We start from the raw sequence: 22,269 nt of genomic DNA on the forward strand, positions 1-22,269 counted from the left end.
TCACCTGTAAAGCGCGTGTATGAGATTGATTGATTGATTCAGCTAATTCTGCTGTTAACCTCATAAGCATCAAGATGGAAGAGAAAATCATTACTGCTTCATGGGAGTACAAAGCACTGCAGTGGCTTAGTGTCTGACAAGCCTTCCAACTGGACTTCCAGGATTTCATTTTAACTTCTCGTTGGTACATGTAGCAACATGCCCACACTGACGCATGTGTGTTTTCTGACCAGCTCCCTCCTAAAAGTCTGGGGGCGGCCCAAGGCAATGACACTCATAAGAGAAAGATAAGAAAACTAAATACAAGGAGGGGAAAAAATCATTTAATATATTATTATTATTATTATTATTACATTATGTTCATATATGCGTGTATGTGCACATATGTGTATATTTTGTTTTTCACCACATTTTCTTTTTTAATTTATGTGTTTATTTAATTTATTTATCATCATCATTATTATTATTATTATTATTATTATTATTATTATTATTAATTTACTTATTTATTTCTCTCTCCTCCCCCTCCTCCTCGCACATCCCTCTGGTCACAGTTAGGCATATATGATTACAAGACACACTTACACAACACACTTTTGTTTGTTAGTATACACAAACACGTACAATACTCTCACCAACAAAAACAACAAAACACCTGTACCATATTCAAATCGTAACCACTGTTTGTTATGTCTTGTGTTGATGTCTGTATATTTTGTAACACATTTTCCCTCTAATTTGTCATCTCTTTGGATTATGTCACAGTGAGAAAATGAAAAGGAAAGAAAAACAGCTTCACACATGTGCCTGCACCTCATAGAGTACTGCAGTGCCCAAACCTGCCAGGAGGAGGAGCTCTGGCTCCTATGGTTGACACCAACCATGCTACTCTCTGACACAGTGGATGATGGTTAGAGTGAGGATTTTATCTCACATTCCTTCTTTTGGGAGCCACACATGGTCATAATTTCCCTGAATAGTAGTCATCACCTTACACACCAGACATTTGTCCTCCTGATTGATTCCATTCATGCAAAAAAGTAAAGCACATTAGAGCTCCTCCTCCCTCATCCATCCCTTCTTCCTCCTTCTGCATCCTTCTCTGCCTCCTCTTTTTATACCTCCTGTGTTCACTGCCACCTGTCTACTGTCTTTCCCTCTTCCACTGATGTTATTTACTCATCTAACTCATCTTATTGCACAGTATGTCACATCAGCTGGACATGGATTCCCTCCATCTCTCTCTTTCTCAGCTTCTCCTCCTCATCCTCCTCTTTCTCCTCTTGTGGCTTAGTTAAGCTTGAATGAGAGAACACAGGGAGTGTAGTAATACTGTAGCAGGACTCTGGGTTAAAGTCACACAACTGAAAACCTGACACCTGCGGTGGACTGCATGGTGGTGGATGACAGTGGCTGCCCAAATATCAATATAAGACACACACAGAAATATGAGGAAGCAAAGCATGAGTGTGTGCGTAAGGATACCTGCCCACTTTCTAAGTACACATTTGGGTGTTTTCATCTATTTAATATTCCCTAAAGGAAACATTTATACAATTTCCCTGAAATAATGTTTGTTTTTTTTGCACTGAGCGAATCATGTTACTCAGTTGGCAACAAATATTCGTTGTCAGATTTTTGGGCTTCTGAACTTAATTTTTGTTCAAATATTTTATGATTTGAATCATAATTCTATTAAATATATCCTGTATTTCATTTTGTGTACAGCGGCTTGCGTTTAAACAACATTAAGCACTGATGCATTGTAGAAATACAGCTTATTTAGCTAAATGGAAAAAGTAAAAAGGTGTTTCTGCAAATATTGTTTCGGTATCATGGAAAACTGAGGTATCAGGTCTGCATACTACGGCTAAGAATTTGCAGCCATGCCCTGTGAGGCTGCGCTCAGTGGTACTTGAGCTAAATGCTAACGTCAGCATGCTAACATGCTCACAATGACAAAGCTAACATGCTGATGTTTAGCAGGTGGTGTTCACATTCACCATCTGGCACCTTGTCTACACACAGGCTGCATAGCAAAAGCAGCACATTGGCACATCAGCAGCAGAAGCTTCAGTCCTCTCACTGTCTACACAGGATGCATTCAGGCACGGTACTGCTTTGTAGATCACCCATGTTTCAGCAGCACTCAAAGCAACACACTGTAGTTATGCACGTAAAAGTGAAGTTGAACTTGAAACGTTGAAATATGGGGTAAAGCGTGAGTGAAACAAAAACCATTATAATGGCCCATGTAGACAGCTGTATCGATAAAAAACAGAGGTGAATCTGAACTGTCAGACATGCGAGAGACAGATTATAAAACGTGGCAAAAAAACATCACACACAAGCAAAGTATTGGACAAAATGAAAATATGAAATGATCATGGTGCTGTATGGAAAGTTTGTGGATCATTTAAGTTGGCAATTCACCCAATAGATGTTGAGACATTTCATTTAAACCCCGTCAAACCCATTGTGGCGCCAGATGAAAAGTCAGGGGATCACCAAAAGTAATTAGGATTCATCCTCTGGGGACCATGAATGTCTGTACAAAATTTCATGGCAATCCATCCAGTAGTTGCTGAGATACTTCAGTCTGGACCAAAGTGGTGCTCTGACAGACCGCCTGACTGACGAATGTCCTTGACTTAAAGGCCTTGTAGGTTTGTGCCAATCAATGACACAGTAATCACTTAAATGTAAACTACCCCCACTGATTGGAACAAGAATCAATATAACAGAGTGAGAGAGCTGTTAGGGAGACTGAGTGAGCCATACAACATCTGGAACTTGGACAACAAGCTATGCATTTTCTCCACCTACTGCTCCCACAAATCCACATAGCAAGGCTGGATTTACCAGGTGGGAAAAGTGGGCAACCGCCCTGGCACTCCAGACTCCCAGGTATCCGTGCATGCAATCAATGTACGTCAGCTGGCTTTGGTAATTTGATTAATGGAAATTTTATTAGAGAATCTACACCACAAATGTACAAAATCAACTAAGGTAGGTTTTATATTAGTAGGGCTGGTCACATCAGCATTTAAAATGGCAGAATTTCACGACGAAAATCACTTCATTCCAACGGAATTGTCACAATCAATGGATTCGCTTGCAGCGGAAAAGTAAATTCATGTGAATTTTTTCCATCAAGATCAATGTTGGTGAACTTTGACATGAGAATTTGTGCTGTTGACCATCAGCAAGCCGTCTTGACACTGCTGAACTTTAGGGGTAATGGAGAGCAAGAGAGTCCAAAATGGAGGAAGCTATTAATGTTATTACTTTAGCTTATTAGCTGTGTTGCACCATCCACTTTTATTTAATCTCCTCTGTTGGAGCCATTACTACGAGGCCAGGACAGCGACACTTTTGATTTTGGCATCAAAAATAACATTTTGCATTTAAAACAAAACCTGAACTAAAAAACTGACACACATATTCAAAAAAGTTGTATTGGCACTGAAAGAAGTTCCACTAAAAAATAAAACTCAAGCATAAAAAAAAAAGAGCTAATTTTTTCCCCAGGGCCCCCTAACAGATTTATCCTTCCATGATCCATACAGACATATATAGAAAGACAAACAGTCCCTCTGTTTATTTCTTTCTCCAGGCCTGCAGCAGATTGCTTTGCACAGTACAATGATCATAACAGTCAGCATTAATATTTTTGTGCTTGCTCTTCTCCCAGAGAGAAAGAGACAGAAGAGGTGGTGCAACTAAAAGGGAAACATTTTATGTTTTGAAGTAGGAGGTCATTGTGGGAGCTGGAAACAAGTGCTGCAGGTTCAGTTTTAAATCCTTGTTGACATTCATTTTCATTTCCCAACACAAGTGCTGAATGTGAACAGACACAATGTCCAGTTAAGATAGATGGTGTAAACTGATCCCTACAACCCTCCTACATTTAAACTTTGGCTGAAGCATGAGAGCACAGAATCTGAAAAAAGGCACACATGCCTTTGTAAGGGACTGCTTTTGTGCATATACTGTATGTATGAACAGTATGATCTTCATTTGTCAAAGTGGAGTCTGCATTCATGTTTATTGTCGGTATTGTGAGTCCAGTCTTAGGTCTGTCAAAGTCCAAACTTTGTAGAAGCTGTGACTCTTTTAGTGAATTGGAGATCATTGGGAATTAAAAAGGAAACAGCTGTCAATGATATACTTCATTCTCGGGTTCACTCATGAATAAGCCACTGACTTATTTTGTGAGGGTCCATTGCACAATTCTTTCTTCATCATCTATAGAGTAAATTGACCTTTTCAGTTAAACAGACAGCTGCCATAAGCTGTCTGGCTGTCTTATACTGCATTTTCAGTCATCAGTCGAATAGTTTCACATCATTTTCCTCCAGTTATTTGGTATGTACACCTGATTCAGGTGGAACAAAGTACTATTTATTAGGAAGTTCTCAAGTTCTCAAGGGTGATTAACGATTCAAGACACTGTCATATAAGGCCCATTTTGCTTCTCTAATTCTTTTTGAACAAATTGTTGAGTTGCAGCAATCTAGGTCTTTTGTGTAGGACATCATTAAGATATGTAAGAAGCTGGAATAAATAGCAGAAGAACTGAATAGTGAGCCTTCGACTAAGAAAAGAATATTCAAGTAACTGCCCTCAGTGTTTGACAGCTAATCTCTGGAACATGCAGAGTTAAAACATAAAATAAATGCTAAGCACAAACAAAAGACAAAAACCTGACAAAAAGCAATATGTTGCAGATTACTTTTGCAACTACTTCTTGAAATGCTGGCATTTAACTAACCTTTCTAGACCTTCAACTCTTATTCAACTCTAATTAAATGAAAGAATGTGTACGTGAATGCAGAGCTGAAATCAAGGTTGTTTATAACTGAAAAGTGTTTGACGCAAAACATGTCAGACAATGAGCTTCCTTGTCAGAAAATAGAAAATTATCCAACGCCCACTGCAGTTCTGCATCATGGAGCACTAATGGAAGCATTGTAGATAAAATTAAGGTACAGGTGCAAACACCTCAGGAGAATGAGGTCGAACAAATTCATTTTGGAGATTCCCAGTCAGACAAAAGTCCAGCGAGCAGTGAAATCTGACTCCTCCTGCCAAACAGTATTAAATTGGCTCATTTTGTCTTTGCTCTCACTCGCTTGCCAGGTTTCTGATAACATATTCAATACAAAGCTGGCAGCAAATTAATGGCCCCTGACATAATAAACAGAACTCGATACTGTTTGCGTAGCCTGTGGGTGTGAAAGCAATTCACTTCATAAATGTTGGCAATAGGCATCCAATTAATTTATGGACTGTCAATATCTGTAGTTAACATGGAACAGGAAAGAGATTATATCAACAACCACAATAAGTATTTACATATTTTTTATGTTTAAACAAAAAGATAATTTAAATTCAAACAAGTTAACAAACACAATAACAAAATATTTAATAAAGTATTTCACTTAATGTGTTTTGGGAGACACTAAATTTCAGAGAGAATTATATTGTTTTTTTTCTCCACTACATTGATCTTCAGCTGGTGTTCGCTCAGACCAGGGGCCTGGATCACGAAGCAAGTTCAGTTTAGTCTGGCTTCCTTGAGCCTAACATTGACCGTCCTGGATAACCCGTAGCACAAAGCTGGTTATCAAATAGTTCTGTTAACTCTGGGTTTTCCAATCCAGCTACTTTTACAATGACTAGTTTTACAATATATTGGGATACTTGCTTCCTACTACTTAAGGTGAATTCTGAAGGCAGGACTTTTAGACTTCAGCAGTTTTGTAGATTTCAGTTTCCTTTCAAGACTAACAGCCCATGAAGCAAAAGCCTCAAAAAGATGGCCTCTAGGCGAATACTCCTCGTATTTTTCTCTTCTGCCAGATATTCTGACTGAAGCCAGTCACTTTCACTGGTGCTGCCTCCATGGAATCTAATTTCATGCTGCTCTCACCGTGCACCATCCTCTGGTCACGCTACTGATCTAATATCTCAGCCGTTGGATTGATTTACATTGCTACAGCTTCTATTTGGAATGCTTCTGTCTTAATGTAATAACTGAACCTGCATGCTTTTTATGTCAATGTTGTAGGCCATTTGGGTTCGGACTTCATCACATACCACTGCACTAACTAGATTGACCAACACTGTCTAAAGATTTTCTTAAAACTAACATATGACAGAAAAGAACCTGAAACTGGTTGGACTTAGTTTGAACTGCTTTACATCAATGATTGTTTTTTCTAGAGAACTACTTAATAATTAACTTTAAGGATGAGCCATTGTAAATAAAGATTGTGTTATATTCTGACATCCATGTCAGATAATTAAGTCAAGCTGGGAAACAGGGAATTCAATGGAATAGGACCCAAGCGCAGATAAGCAGGTAGCTGGTGCAGATCAATAGTTTATTAACAAAAAGGCTTACACTGAATTGGCAGGACAAAAAGCAACTCTAAGCAGGTAAGCAGTCCAAAACAGAAAAACAAGTCCAAAGGTGAGCAGGCAAAATCCAAAATCCAAATTCCACAGACAGGCAACAACAAGGGAAGAAACCAGGGCACTAGACAGAGATACAACAACAAACTGACAAATGAACAACCAAGGACAAAGACTGAAATACACTTAGGTTAGGGAGGCAACGAGACACAGGTGAAAACAATCAAAGTAAATCAAAGACAGGATGCAAAACTAAAAGAGACTTGAGGGAAGGAGATGAACACAAACCCCAAAACCATGACATGTGCAATATGTTTAATTCAATTCAATTCAATTTTATTTATATAGCGCCAATTCATAACAGAATTTATCTCATTGCACTTTTCCTATAGAACAGGTCTAGACCGTACTCTTTATAATATTATTGACAGAGACTCAACAAATCCCACCATGAGCAAGCATTTGGTGACAGTGGCAAGGAAAAACTTCCTTTAAGAGGCAGAAACCTTAGACAGAACCAGACTCAAAGGTGGGCGGCCATCTGCCGCTGCCGTGTTTGGTTTTGAGAGAGAGAGAGAGAGAGAGAGAGAGAGAGAGAGACAGAAAGAGAGAGAGAGAGAGAGAGAGAGAGAGAGAGAGAGAGAGAGAGAGAGAGAGAGAGACAGAAAGAGAGAGAGAGAGAGAGAGAGAGAGAGAGAGAGAGAGGTTTGGGGGCAAGCACAATGCAAATACCACCTAGAATATTTACAATAGTAATAATGTAATGGTAGTGGTAACATTAACTGTGTGTTCAGACAAAATATGAGGCCAATTTTGGAGGTGGTGTGACTGACAAAATGACACAAAATCAATGGAAAAATGCAGTTAGATGCGAATTTGCCCAGGCGGCGTGAAATGACGTGAAGACGAGTCCTCGCGAGTTGAATATGTTTTAACATGACCTCTTATCCCGGGGCTTTATGAATCTGCTTCATAAACATACAGAGATGAAAGGAAAAGGGAGAGAAACTTGGGGGAAATAAAACAAAGAACTGAAGTTCCTGCTGAGTTCTGAGATCAGTCAGAAGCTGAACTCAACACCAACACACACAGGCACACTCCCACACAGGGGCAAATGTTTGCAGCTAGCTTGCAGCTAATATCTGTACAGTCTGTAAATTGGCTGTTTGGGGCGAATAAACACAGAGTGCACAAACCGTCCAGTAGTCAAATTTGTGTGAATGACTCATTAAAATATGTTCATATACAGCTAATTTGCAACATCCATTTTGTGTGAAACGTGATGCTGCCCAAAATCCGTTTTTTATCAACATAATGAGAAAACTTAACTTAACAAATCTACCACGTTGCAAAAAGTTGATACTGAATGTATCAGTAAAATATTATCTGACAACCTTTTGAATTTGTTGTAGCAGCTAAAGCCTCAAAAAAACATTTGATGGTTAGGCACGCACAACACTTTAAGGTTAGGTAAAGTTCATGGTTTTGGATTAATATTGAAAAAATACACTGATTTGAAGCAAAAGACAGATGTGCTTACTTAATCAACACTTAGCAGAAACCACAATCTTTCCCTGACCTTAACCAAGGTAACATAATTCAGACACCAATTACATGCAATCCCTGCAAAACATACTTGGCAAAAATGAATTAGTTGCATGTAAACTCAATTTGGCAAAATACAACCTCAACAAATCTGACTGTTTGCCTCTTCGCCAACAAAATGGGGTACAGCAGGATTATTGTTCAATTTGCGAATTCAGTACTGGATTCAGTTTTGAAAAATACTATTGACCTCGAAAGCATGTTCTCTTCTATTTCCTGTTTCATGAACCAAAACAGCACTGAGAGTTAAGAGAGGTCAGGAAGAACACAAAGTAGCCTCATACAGCACAGTATCCTATTTCTCCCCTTTCTCTCCATTAATGACACACCACTTTTCAATGAGGTCCATACTACAGTATGCCTGAAATAAAAGCATTTGAGGGGATTGATCGATACCTATTGATTGCTATAAGATATTTAGTTCATCTATCCACTTAACTCGGGCTGAAATAAAAGCAGCACTCTGGACAAAGTTGTTTTTTGTTCTTTCACAGCTCAAGCTGTATAAACAGACCCTAAAGAATAACCCAGTGGTTTGGTGTGAAAACCGCCTGTCGTTTCAGTTCAGCCGAATCGATTTAGCCTGGATTTCTGTTAAACACATTAGAGCACTTTGATTTTTTCTCTCTCTCTTTCAAACCAAAGTCTCTGCAGACACTCACAGGTCTGTCCCTCCTCTTTCATAAAAAGCATTCTCACTCAGAGTAAATTTAGAAGACAGGTTTAGTTCAGCCTTATGGTGCCCCAAAATATCATGAATTTAAAGTATATTTTGGATGGGTGGATTTTTGAAAGGTAACAGACTTTTGAACATTTTGCAGACAGTTTTTCTAAAGCTATGATCAAAAAGCCAAAAGCTAAAATAAAAACTTACATGATGTCATCTGGCAAATGATAAGAAATGTATAGAGTATCTGAGTATATCTGAGCGATGCTTGTCGAAGGTCCCTTTCACACCTGTAGTTTGGTTCACTTGTTCTGGACCAAGGGGAAAAAAAATACGCATTGTTGTCTTTTAGTTGTAGTCCATTTTGACTTGAACCAAGAGGAGTAAACATGACGTCTAATGGACTGACAGGTAATTCACTGAACAATTTTGATAACATCATTCTGCATCATCATCTTTATTCTTATTCTACACTTTACCATGCTGTTTGGGTTCATTTATTTTCTCTGGTGGCCACAAAAAGCTTGCTAAGAAATAATGTATTATCAAGATTGCAACTGGACCTCATATGTCATAAATAATGACAGAGACGTAAAAGCAGGAAAATAAAAATAGTCATTTGTCGTAAAAGGGTGGGGGGGTGGGGCTGGATGAAACGAGAAGGACACAACACAAGCTGAACACATCTTTATTTTAACTTTTCTAATGCAAAATCCCTGCATGAGATCACATGATCAGCAGATGGATTTAATAGTAGTTAATTGTTGGAAATCCTGCTAAAATCACTTATCCACTATCACACAGTCTTGTGGTTGGTCTGCTCTATTTTTACACCACAAACTAACTGCACCAGAACTCGGTTGGAAGCAGAGCAACACTCACATTTTCATGCAGTCTTGGTCCAGTTGTTTGGTTTGCAATTCGAAAAGACAGCTTTCACAGCAGCCAGAATCAATTAAACTATATGGACAAATGCAACAGAGTTCGGTTGAAGCTTACCAAACTGTTTAGGTGTGAAAGCACCCTTAAGCTACGGTAAATAAACTGATAGCTTCTTCTTTATTGGACTCTCCAGTGTGTCCCACCCCTTATAGGTCAGCCCAGTGAGCAGCGAGTGCTATTCATCATGAGACTGGGCCCTATTAAGCCCATATAGACAGCACTGATGTGCTGTTAATATCAAATACCAAGGTCAACCAGCGAGCACCAGCAATTCCTTACTGACTTAAAACTACAGTATATTGTTTATAATAACAATGAGAGCTGAAGTGAAAAGAAATACATTTTACCAAAGTGCATTATATGGTCAGCAAATGGGAATTCAACAAAACCACATTAAACATTTGTTATTTTCAGCAACTAAACCTCAAAGAGGAGTCCTTTCCTTTTATATATCAGCCTTTTCACCCAGCAGAACCTCTCAGACTGATGAGATGCACAAGAGATACATAGAGAGTGGTGTTCAGCATTCAATGGTCTTTCCCTCTTCATATGCTTTAAAAAGAAAGCGCTAAAAGAAGAAATGCTCTTCACCCATTCACGCCACCCTCACCTACAGAGCATACCTCCTTTAAACAGCCCTCCTACATACTTCAACGAAAAAACCTTTTTACCCTGCGGCGATGGATGTGTATCTGCTATGCAACTGCTTTTAGCACCAAAGCTTACATGGACAGCCGCAGGCATTTTTGTATGAGTTGCCTGCCTTCTGTCTTAACTTGTGTATCTGAAGTGACTTTAAAGTTAGACAAAGTGAAAAATAATTGATCAAATTTCACGTCATTCATAAGTGTTAGCTTAAAGTATGAACTATGATGTTCACCATAGCGTATACGGAGCTTCTGATTAGCCCAAATTCTGACTGAACATACTCACCATGACAATGCTAACATGCTGATGCTAAGCGGGTATAATGTTTACCATGTTCACCATTTTAGATTAGTGTGTTAACATGCTAACATTTCCTAATTAGCACTAACCACAAAGTGTAGCTGAGGCTGATGGCAATGTCATGCAGGTGTTTGGTCATAAACCAAAGTACTGGACAAACTGAAATTTTGACCTATACGACATCCCTGCCTCGTTGCTATATGACAAGGCAGGGGGTCACCAAAGTGAATATATTTCATCCTGCGGTGGACATGAAAGTGTGTATCAAATGTCATGGCAATCTGTTAGTTGTTGAGACATTTCACTTTATAAACCACAAATGTGAACTTCATGGTGGTCCTAGAAAAAAAGTCAGGACCAAAGTCAGTAGGATACATCATCTGGGAACCATGAATGCCTGGACTAAATTTTGTGCCAATTCATCCCGTAGATGTTTAGATACAGTATTTCATTGGATAAGTGAAAAGTTTGACCTGCTGGTGACGCTTGAGGGAAAGTCAGGAGCTCATCAGAGTCATTAGGATTCATCCCCTCGGCACCATGGAGCTCTGTACCAAATTTTAATGGCCATCCATCTAGTATATATCGAGACGTTTCACATTGACATTAGCCTGGCTAAAAATATAAACCTTTTAATATTTTCACAATCCATTTAGATAACAAAATAAACTGTATTCTTTATTTATGTATTTGATTATACTTTTGATTCATCAGTGTAATTTGTTACTCTCAGGCACTGTAAGGCATTGTTATCCAAATTTTCTCTGCATTAAATGAACAAAAAGATGTGTCAGAGGGGATATACATTATTTTTTTTGGTACCAAATACACAATGCATATGAATGAAACCGTTGCAAATTCTGTGTTGTCTCTTCAAAGTGAATAGAAGATCATCGGCTGCTCACTGCCCTTAGAGGACTTATTCAGCCTTTGCTGCCTCAGTAGAGCAGCCAACATACTGAAAGACCCATCCCACCCTGGACACCATCTGTTTGACCTGCTGCCCCCTGGTAGACGCTTCAGGTCCATCAAATCATGGACAAACAGACTCAAGAACAGCTTCTACCCCAGAGCCATAAGAGGAATGAACCCTGCCAAACACTGGCACTGACTGGGACCCGCGTGACTATCAGCACCACAATACTTACAGTTACATTTATATAACACTGCGCAGTTGTCTACATCCCAACTGCACCTTTGCATGTATATTCCTTACCACACTACTTGTACATAGGGCCACTGCAATTCAGCAAATGTACTATATCCAGAAGTGCAATATCTCAGCTATCTTATTGTTTTATAGGTTATAGCAAACACATATATTTTATTTATAATATATTTTAATTTCTCTATTTTGAATTGCTGTTTGATATGTGTGAATGCTCAACCAGGATTGCGACTCAGTTTCATTGTACTCAATGACAATAAAGTAATTCTATTCTCTTCTATTCTATATGAGGCTAAATTCCCTGACTAAAGGCTATCAGTTTTGCAAGTGTTACAAACTGATTTGGGAGCAGTAGACCCCCAGGGTCTCTGTGTGCAGACGCTATTATGACTGTAACTTTGATTTGCCTTTTATAGTAAGTATTACCGACAAATCCCAGGTAAATCTCTCTACAGAGGAATTCGTCCAGTTGATTCCTTTTAATTCTTTTACAAAGGTTTGAGACAAATTGAATAAAGTATGACTAAACCTTGCAGTTTCCAGTGGGATTTTACCTCCAAAGCTTCTTTTCAGCAGAAGCAATGTGAGGTAGAATAAAGACAGTGAAATGCACTTTGATAGTGTTCTTCCGGGCTCATGAAAGGTACACTGTAAAACATTTCAAGCTGGTTCACCTTTGAGACATGAGTTCCCCCGCTGCCTTTAAACAAGAGTAAACTCAACTTGAAGGTAACCTTTTTTCCAACTCAAAAAATAAAGTAGAAAAAGTGCAGTTCCAGTCATGCTCTGTTTACAGTTGGCAGTTTGTTTACTTCGATTCTCATGGTTTTGATTTTTCTGTCCACTTGTACCTGATCTTTTGTCTTTTTTATTTTTTCAGATCAGACAATTTTAAGTCTTTCCCTTTTCAGCAATTCTCTAAAGGAGGCGGTTTGCCTGCTCTGTTTCTTTCTGTACTGTCATTGATTCTGTTTTAAACCATCCTGCTCATTCTGGTTACATCCTTATTTTTCGTAATTCAGTGACTTTCCGTTATGCGGAAACTGGAAGCAACTCTGGTAGAGAGAATCTAAGCTCAAAGGTCCACTTACTACATGTAGCAGCCAGAGCTTTCAAGAAAGACTGTCCTCACAAGACAAAAACAGCATTTGTTATTTGTTCAAAAGCATGTATGAACTATTTTCAGTAAGCGATTTGTTAATTTTTAACAGGGGGGGTGGCTCTATGGAAGAATTCACTAAATACATTAGAGCTTTATTCTGTGAAAATGATTGGCACATTCAACATGAAAAATGGTCTGCTATTAGCAGAAATAAGAGATACTACCATTTATAGACATAGTTCACAGTTAGAGTGAGACAGGCTAGGAGCTCAATGCTACTTGCATTTGATAATTACTTTGGAACACATGATTATATATATTATCATCACATAATTGTAATCATCCCTAGAGCATTTTGTGTTGACATAATAGATTTAAAGTGGTTTAAACTAACGCACATTTTTGATCTTACTTTATAAATCTGTTCATACAGTTTTACAGTCCTTCTTGAATTTAAAATCCATATAGGACCTCATTCCTTTCTCTTTCACTGAATCAGAGAAAATGTGTCAGCTCAGCAGGGCTTCAGCAGTGAGGAATCATAAATGGAAGATATTTTATGGTCCAAATGTACAGTATATCTGCAGATTCAAAACAAGACCATTAGTGAACCTTGCAGTTATTCTTTCTCTCCATATCATAACTAGGAGGGATATGGAAATGTGTGCTCCCCCATCAGCCACACTTGCAGTTATCAAAAATATAATAAACAGACGGAAAACCATAGCAAGCCTGATGAGAAAGAATTAGGAGTTAAACATGTAAGGAATCATGCCCAACTAGGCTCCACTGCTCTGTGTAGATGAAAGCACAAGATTTTCTAAGTCAGATCAATAACTGAACGGATTACTTCAGGGTCGTCTAACACAGTTTAAAAAGCACATTTACTGGAACGCTAAAGCTACAGAGCACAATAGATGATCTGGCAAAGAGCTGAGGGAAAGGAGCTGGTATATATACTGAGTGATTAATGAGAGAATGAGGGGCAGGTGCGCGGGTGGGTGTGGGGATCATGTGACTGGAGATGGTGGGAATACATGGAGGGCAACTACTGAGGTGGAGAAAGGCAATCTCTGCAATGACAGGAGAGGTTTTTGACAGCTGGCATGAGAAATGGACAGAATGTGTAAAACGAGTAAATCTGAGGTTGACGCTTTTTTGGAAACTATAATCAGAAAACATTGAATGTAATGGTTGCCATGTTGCCATGGACTGTTCATGATGTTTTGAGGTTGTTTGAGATTTTCCTTATGGTAGAAATGGTACCCAGTAGTGTTTTTTTTAATTTCTATTCTATTTTTAACATATATTGTTCTTGCTATTATGTTTTAAGTTTACTTGTGCCCCCTCAAATAAAGGTGGTGTATCATACTGAGACGCTATCAGTAATTTTCATTACTTCATGATTTGCCTACCTTACAGTAACACCTGAAGTTTTACTGGGAATCCACACTTAGTTCCACAATTGTAAAAATCAGAGACAGCAGAATTCTCAAAAAAATATTTTAACTATCACATTAAGACCACATTTACATTGATATTCACATCCGTATGTCTAATACAGACACACTAGATGCTAACAAGCTAACTCATAAGCACATCACATATTATTTCAGTATTAATATTATAATGTTATAAAGGAAAGTGAGAAGAAGGAGGGGTTTCAGAGGGAGGACAAGACAGGTGGTGGTCATGGTTTGGGTTAAAATAAGTACTTATATAAGGACAGGGGACCTTTGTCATCATGGTTACAATAATAAATGTGGCTAAGATTAGGGAACGATCATTCTGATGGTTGGAAACACCAAACAGACAGTGGTCTCCTCTGTTAAAGTCTGGTGTTTTTTTTACCCATCCATCCACCGCGATCTCCCATGGACGTATTATAAGAACTCAAAGATGACACCCATTCACCAAAAAAGGCTTGCGGCCCACTGCTCATGCACATTGGTGTTTCTCCCACTGGACCCTCCCACGTGTTCCCACTCGGCCCATAGACTTTACATTGGGATGACATCAAGCAAAAGAAAAATAGGCTCTGAGAAAGTTTAACAAATATTAAACCTAAATGGATTCAATATCCATAATACAAAGAGTCCTGTAAACAGTTTTACAAATGTTTACAAATGGTGGTCTATGGAGAAATAGATTCTTGGGCTGCAGGGGATTTTGTGTTGCAATACCACGAGTGTCCACTGGGATCAATTGGCAGCAAGACTGAGTGGTCACGCCTTAATACATCTAGGCTATGCAACCACTTCCCTACAGGAACTTTGTCGCTCTATAATAACGTCGCCTTACTTCCTATTTTTCTCTCGCCATAAATACCATGGCCGCTAGAGGACGTTGTTAATTGAACATAAACTTGTCTTGGGAGGACCGTCTCAATTACTTTTATCCAGCCAAATGACTGAGCATAATGAAACTGACAAGCAGACAGAATGACAGGATAATGTAAGTGAACCAAACATGATTAGCAAGTTGGATTTACTTTCACACATTCAAACATGAACCCAGAGCAGGATTTTCTTGTCTCTCTGCGGGGGTATGGTGGTTGGCCACTAATGCTTTACTAATTCCTCCCCATTTTCTCCAAGCCAAAGAGTGTAGATGGGAGGTCAGACCAGCTTACTGTCTTCCTTTGTCCTTTCCCTCTTAAACCCCAGTTTCTTCTTTCCATCAGCACTGTCTGCACGTTCCAACTGAAAAGGTTAAACTAAATCTGAATCAAATTTAAAATGGATGCCATTTAAAATATTTCCCTTCTATGCATTTGATGATTCTTATACATAAAAATATGTTTGGATCATTTAATACATTTTCTGTCTGAGTGCCCAATACTTTGCTGGGGATTGTTATAGTTGAGGCAGGTTCATGTTAATCATTCATAGCAATTTGGTCTTTCACTGCATGCACATTTTACATAATGAACTTGACTCATTCTCTTGCGTAATTTGTGCACATCAGCAGTAAATGTTATACATTTAAAAAAAATGTTCATCCGACTTTTAAGATAATTGACTAACTAATAATTGAATACATTTTAATTGACATTATCATTAACTTGCCAGCTAGAATGCTAAGTCCCTGCTATGTCCAGTGTGTAAGGAGACTTTGGGGTCAACCTGGCTTCTTAAAGTGACAAACACACACAGATCTGTACGCCAACTGCAACACAAATAGGTATTGTGCAATTTACAGTTCAAGCAAAGGCATCTTTATCAGGTCAATGCAAAAAAGTTGATGTCAAAATTGAAAGCTGTTAAACTGGAAGCAAAATTTCTTTAAACATATGAATACAAATACTCTTTTGCTCTTTGACTCTACTGTATAACTTAAGTCTATAACCTCATGTTCTACATTAATATACAAATATTGAATCAACATAACCTCATTATATTTTCTCTTGAGCAGAGTCTCAGCAATTAATTTAATCAATGCACTGACATAAGCATAATAATAATAATACAACTTTATTTATAGAGCACTTATAAAAACGTACCAAGTGCTTCACAAAGAGAGAAATAAAATACCACAGTGAATGATAAAAAATAAAATACATAAAAACAATAAAATAAACAGACAGCTCAGGTAAAATGAGGATATGCTTTCCGATAAAAATGTGTTTTGAAAAGAAGACACTGACTTAGACAACCTAATTTCTTTGGGCAAGTTGTTCCAGAGCCTCGGGGCCCTGATAGCAAAAGCTCTGTCCCCCTTAGTTTTCTACCTGGACTCAGGAACAGACAGGAGACCCCTGCCTGAAGATCTCAAACTACGTGAAGGTTCATGAGGGATGAAAAGGTCTAAAATATAGCCTGGAGCCAGGCCAAGGAGAGCTTTAAAAGTAATCAATAAGATCTCAAAATCAATCCTAAAACAAACAGGGAGCCAATGTAAAGAGGCTAAAACAGGAGTGATGTGATCGTACCTCTTGGTCCAGGTTAACCATCATACAGTATATGATCGTAATGACTTGAGACTGCCAAAGAAAGACAAGGAATGTATCATGTGATCATACATTTTTTTACTTTAATGAATAGTTAATTTGCTCTATCACCAAAAAAGTACAATATCAAGTTAACATGTCTTACCATGTTCTTGCTATGTCACAAGACCCATTTTTCTGTCACTACTTTTCATGAATGTAGCTAGGTAGCTAGTTAGCTATATAGAAAGATGACATCACCATTCTCAACCCCACCTACAAAGCTCTGGTTGGTTTGGGGAAACAGACAAGCACAACACCAGATCTTTGAAGTAGTTAGAAAATTGAACAAGTAGCATATTGTGAGTCCATTCACATTGTGCTAGTGAATTTCTCTTCATTCATATGCACCCTTAAATGTCTCACTGGAATTATTCATAATCATTCTTTAATATCTGTGTGATTAATGGGACATACTTTGAACGACTTAGGTATCTTGGAAACTGGTGTTAAGAAAGGTCCTAACTGTGACTCTCAATGATGCAATACTGTGACATCGTACATGTAGTGCTGTGCCACAGGGCTCAGCATGCCTTCCACTACCCCTCCTCCTACACTCACTCACAATACAGAACTGCACACATAGCTTTAAATATCTAACAACATATTGTAGAGGGCAGCTTCTTTAACCAGTTAAGATGAATATCAACTAGTGCACATCACATTAATGCCATAAAAGCCGATAAAAGGAATGGCTTTTAGATGCATTTTGAATTTTGAGTACTCCATCTCTGCCCCCTCCATGACATTTACAAACGCCAAAGTGTTTGAGTAGTCCTAATGTGTTTATCTTTGTGTTTCATCCCTCCAGGTAATGGAAAAGGACAAACCATTGGCACTGATATCAGAGGAGGGGGTCGAGCAAGGTTTCCTTAATAAGGTAACTGACATAATGAATTCAATTCAAGTTTATTTATATAGCGCCAATTCATAACAGAAGTTGTCTCATTGCACTTTTCCTATAGAGCAGGTCTAGGCCGTACTCTTTATAATATTATTTACAGAGACCAAACAAATCCCACCATGAGCAACCATTTGGAGACAGTAGCAATAAAAAACTTCTTTTAAAAGGCAGAAACCTTGGACAGAACCACACTCAATGGTGGGCGCTGCTGTGTTAGGTTTTGCGAGAGAGAGACAGAGAGAAAGAGAGAGAGAGAGAGGGGTTTTGGGGGAGGGGGAGAGGGAAGAACAATGCAAATACCACCTAGAATAAAAAAAAAGTAGAATTGTAATTGTAGTGCTAATATTAATAAATTAATAATAATAGGAATGACAGCGATAGGAAAAATAATGCCACTATTAGTAAAAGAGCCAATAACAACAACTGTAGTAGCAGTTGTCGAGCAGGAACACGGGGGCAGCAGGTAGCCCATAAGCAGAAGCAACACTTTCAGATGATCTGCAGTTCCTAAAGTCCCGGCCATGTTCGTGCGGAGCTGCTCCCCTGCAGCTGGGCATTCCCTGCTCAGTTTGCTTCCCTCATAGAAGGTACTAGCAAATGGAGGAGTGGGCATCGACCGCCTGGATGTACCGTTTATCACCAGTCGAGACTGTTGAGAGCAAGGTTAAATGTTAAGTGAGCCCCAATCCCAAATTGCATGGGGCTATGTCCATGTACAAATTTCCAGAACTAAGACCTGCTAAACCTTTTTCTTGAGACAAATTGTGAGTGAGAGCAAATCATTACGTTATCATCAAATTGTTAACAAAAGACTCAGCAAGATGCATTCAGATTTTGAGGTAGACTAATGTGGCATCAGTCATGAAAACATTCAGTTTAAAATGTTGAACTATTCACTAAATGATGGATAGGTTATGGTGATTCTTTAATTCACAGATGGAACGCACATTAAAAAATTGAAAGGACTTAAATTTCACAGTCATTTATAAATTGGTCATTGAACAAAGAAAATGTTCACAATGACAGTGTTAACATGCTGATGTTTAGCAGGTTGATTTAAAATAGGCCTATGTAAAAAGTAAGACATAACAGAGTAACATTAGAATGAAAAGAACACATACACAATTAAAGAAAAAACTAAATAAATAACTAGGTACCACCAGGTAGTCAAGAAAAGTGCCCCAACATGTTTGAAACAGTTTTATGTGTTTTTATGTTTAAACCAAAACACCTAAACCAAAGTATTGGACAAATTGAAATTTTGACCCGATGATGGCGCATACAAAGTCAGGGGATCACCAAAGTTATTCCAATTTATCTTCACTTCATAGTGAAGCCTAAGGAAAAGCCAGGGTATCACCAAAATCTCGGAACCATGAATGTCTGTACAAAATCTTCAACAGTTGCTGAAATATAAACCAAAGAGGTGAACGGGCCAACTGACAGACCAACATAGCCATCCTTAGAACCATGTAGCTAAGATTTGTTTGATTATTGTATTGGCACACTACAGCCTCCATATACAGTACACACCTGAGGACAGAAGCAGTGATTAATGTGTTAGCATTACAGAACCTTGCACCAACAGTACAGGTTTTTATAACACATAATGGGGGTCTGTAAATAAATAAAACAATAAAATGTTTATTCAAGACTTTTTAGTCCTTTTTCCTCATAGGTCATCACATAGCTGGGGACCCTAACGCCACCCAAATATCACAAAATCTGATGGGAGTGGAAGTCACAGGATCCACTCTGAGAATCCTTGGAATGGGTGTTTTGAATGTCCATTTCTCAGTGGATGCTTACATAAATAAAACATCCTGATGATGTGTGTGGTTGCTTGAATTGACTTCCTCTGGGATGCCTCTAGTCTCACAACCAAAATAGTTGTGTTCAAGATAACATTCAAAATAATGCTGTGCATATGTATAAAAAATAACACTTAAGGACGTTCTTAAAATGAACAGGGCTAACAGTCTATCTGCATTACATTTAGATTTATCCATGCATAGAAATGTGCAGACAAAAACAGGCATGATCTCTGAAACTACCTGTTATGCTATCTGTAAAATTACTGAAGGGTGTTTTCACCAGAAAAATAAAGAAATTGGAAGCCTTATCTCGGACTTATGACTTCCATATCTCATAATCATAAGGAAAGATTATAAGAACCTAGCCTGGATCTGTCCAAAGGTTAAAGAAAATCCATCTACCAGCATCTCTAAAGCTCGCTAATAAACACGTTAAATCTCGTTTGTTCAATCCGTACAAAAACCTAAGTGACTGTTTCTGCTCTTGTTTGCTTTAATGCTGTGCAGGAGTGGTGAAGATGAGAAGGCAGTGGGAGTGAGTTACTGTGAGAGCCTGGATGACCTGCTAAAGAGGTCAGACTTTGTCCTGCTGACACCTGACACAACAGGGCTCATGAAATCCACAGCAACCTGAACCTTTACCAAGGTCTCATCTCAGAATCACTTTATTGTAAAAGTGCAACAAATGTTACTTTAACTGTAAAAAAAACACATCAATTGACAGAAAAACATAGTATGTACAGGCACGAGGCATTCAGGGATCTCACTAATTTAAAATGCGATACAGTTGTTTTCAGCTTGGGGTCAGAAGCCAGTTATGTACTTCTGTTAGACACTATGGTACATGTATATGCTAAACTGCTTTAACCATTTTACTTTAGAGGACTTCACATAATCCATGTTGCGTTTAAGTCTCTCTTTGGCTATGTACCATAGAATTTATGGATATAAAACAAGTGAGACTTGATGAGATGATTTTACAACTATAAAAGATTAAATGCTTTTATCTTTTCACACATTTGTATTCACTATGTTTCAAAGTCATCACTCTTCTGTAAACATAACATATTACAGTAATATGAACTCCATATTTTGTTACAACTGATATGAAACAATGTTAAAGTGTCTTTTATTTTGGACTGGATGATAATAACTGAAGAAAAAGAAAATGAGGCCAAGCATGAAAGTTCATTCTTGACCATGAAAATAGTAGTTTGACAAAACACTCTAACCTTGAGGTACAATTATTAGCTTTGAAATTAGTATTAGAATTAATTTACAGAACAATAAACCAATGTAGTGTAACCCTGTCTCCTAGAAATTGAATTTATACGTATATTACTAAATTATTTTCCCAATTACATTTTACTGACAAACTTTATTGCTGCTTGGATTGTGTTATGTTTTGAGTAAATGCACAGTCTGTGGTTGGGTTTAGGCTGCAAAAGCACTTTGGTTAAGGTTGGGAAAAGATTGTGGTTTTGGTTAAACGTTAATAGACACGCTGTGTCTCAAGTCACTGCAGACATTTTCTGTATTAAACCAAGACCATGATCTTTCCCTAACCTTACCCAAACGCTGCCATGTGCCTAAACATAAGCATGACAAGTTGAATAATGCTTTAGTCACTGAGTGTGTATTGTATTGCAATGTCGGCTATTTTGGCAAAAAAACAAATAAAATATGTTGTCAGTGAACACATTAGTGATACGTTCAGTATCAACGTTATTGCGACTTGCCATATGGGTTAATTAACAACATTTCCTCATTATGTCAATAGAGAACATAATCCGGCCTGCATTATGTTTCCTTCAAAACATGTTTGCTGTTGCAAATTAATTGTACATAAATGAAATTTCTAGGAGACAGGATTGCAACATGATACATACAAAATAAACAAAAAACAAGTTGCAAAATGTACAGCATGAATAAATGCAGCTATGACTATTTTCTGGAGCTTCCAACCGCACCATATGCATCAAACTTCCTCTGCTGATGAAGACTATGTGATATGGCGAAAAGCTCCAGAAAAAAAGCTAGTGGTAAGTGGTGTTTGTTTGGCCAAACAATTTCGCTGTCATCTCAATGCAAATACTCTGCCTTTCAACAACAAAGTAATTTGTTGGAAAGGTTACAGCACATACAGTAACTTGCCAAGTTTCAATCCCTGTCATATCTCATTAGTTAATAACAAACTGAGCCTAACATTCCTCCCCCTGCCACCTCTTTATGCCACAGGGGGAATATGGCACTCAGTTTCTACCTGAAACAGAAGTGTTGAACCTCAAGCTCGGGTTAAAAAGGTGAGTCTTTGACGTAAAACTAACTAAACAAACTTAAATGTAATTTCATAATAAGAGAAAGAACTATGTAATTTGGTGTTATCTGCTAAATCATTTTTCCACAATCATCAACTTGCAAGATCCTTGATGAAGATCCATGAATGGTTGTTGGGCCGACAATGTTAATGTTACTGAAACGCATTCTTAAGAATCCAATACCAAAATATTCTTTTTATATACTTGTTATAGACCTAAGTCTGTGAAGCAGGAAAAGAAACACTACAGTTTTCCTTCTGCTTAAAATGAGTACAGTGCAAACACAAAGTATGTGTTACCACATTGATCATAAATGAGCGCAATGTGACACAGCTGCATCCAGTTATCCCTGTCTCTTAGAAATAACTTCTATATTCTACTAATTTGCAAGAG

The sequence above is a fragment of the Siniperca chuatsi genome, linkage group LG12, assembly GCF_020085105.1.
Source record: "Siniperca chuatsi isolate FFG_IHB_CAS linkage group LG12, ASM2008510v1, whole genome shotgun sequence".
Taxonomy (NCBI): Eukaryota; Metazoa; Chordata; class Actinopteri; order Centrarchiformes; family Sinipercidae; genus Siniperca; species Siniperca chuatsi.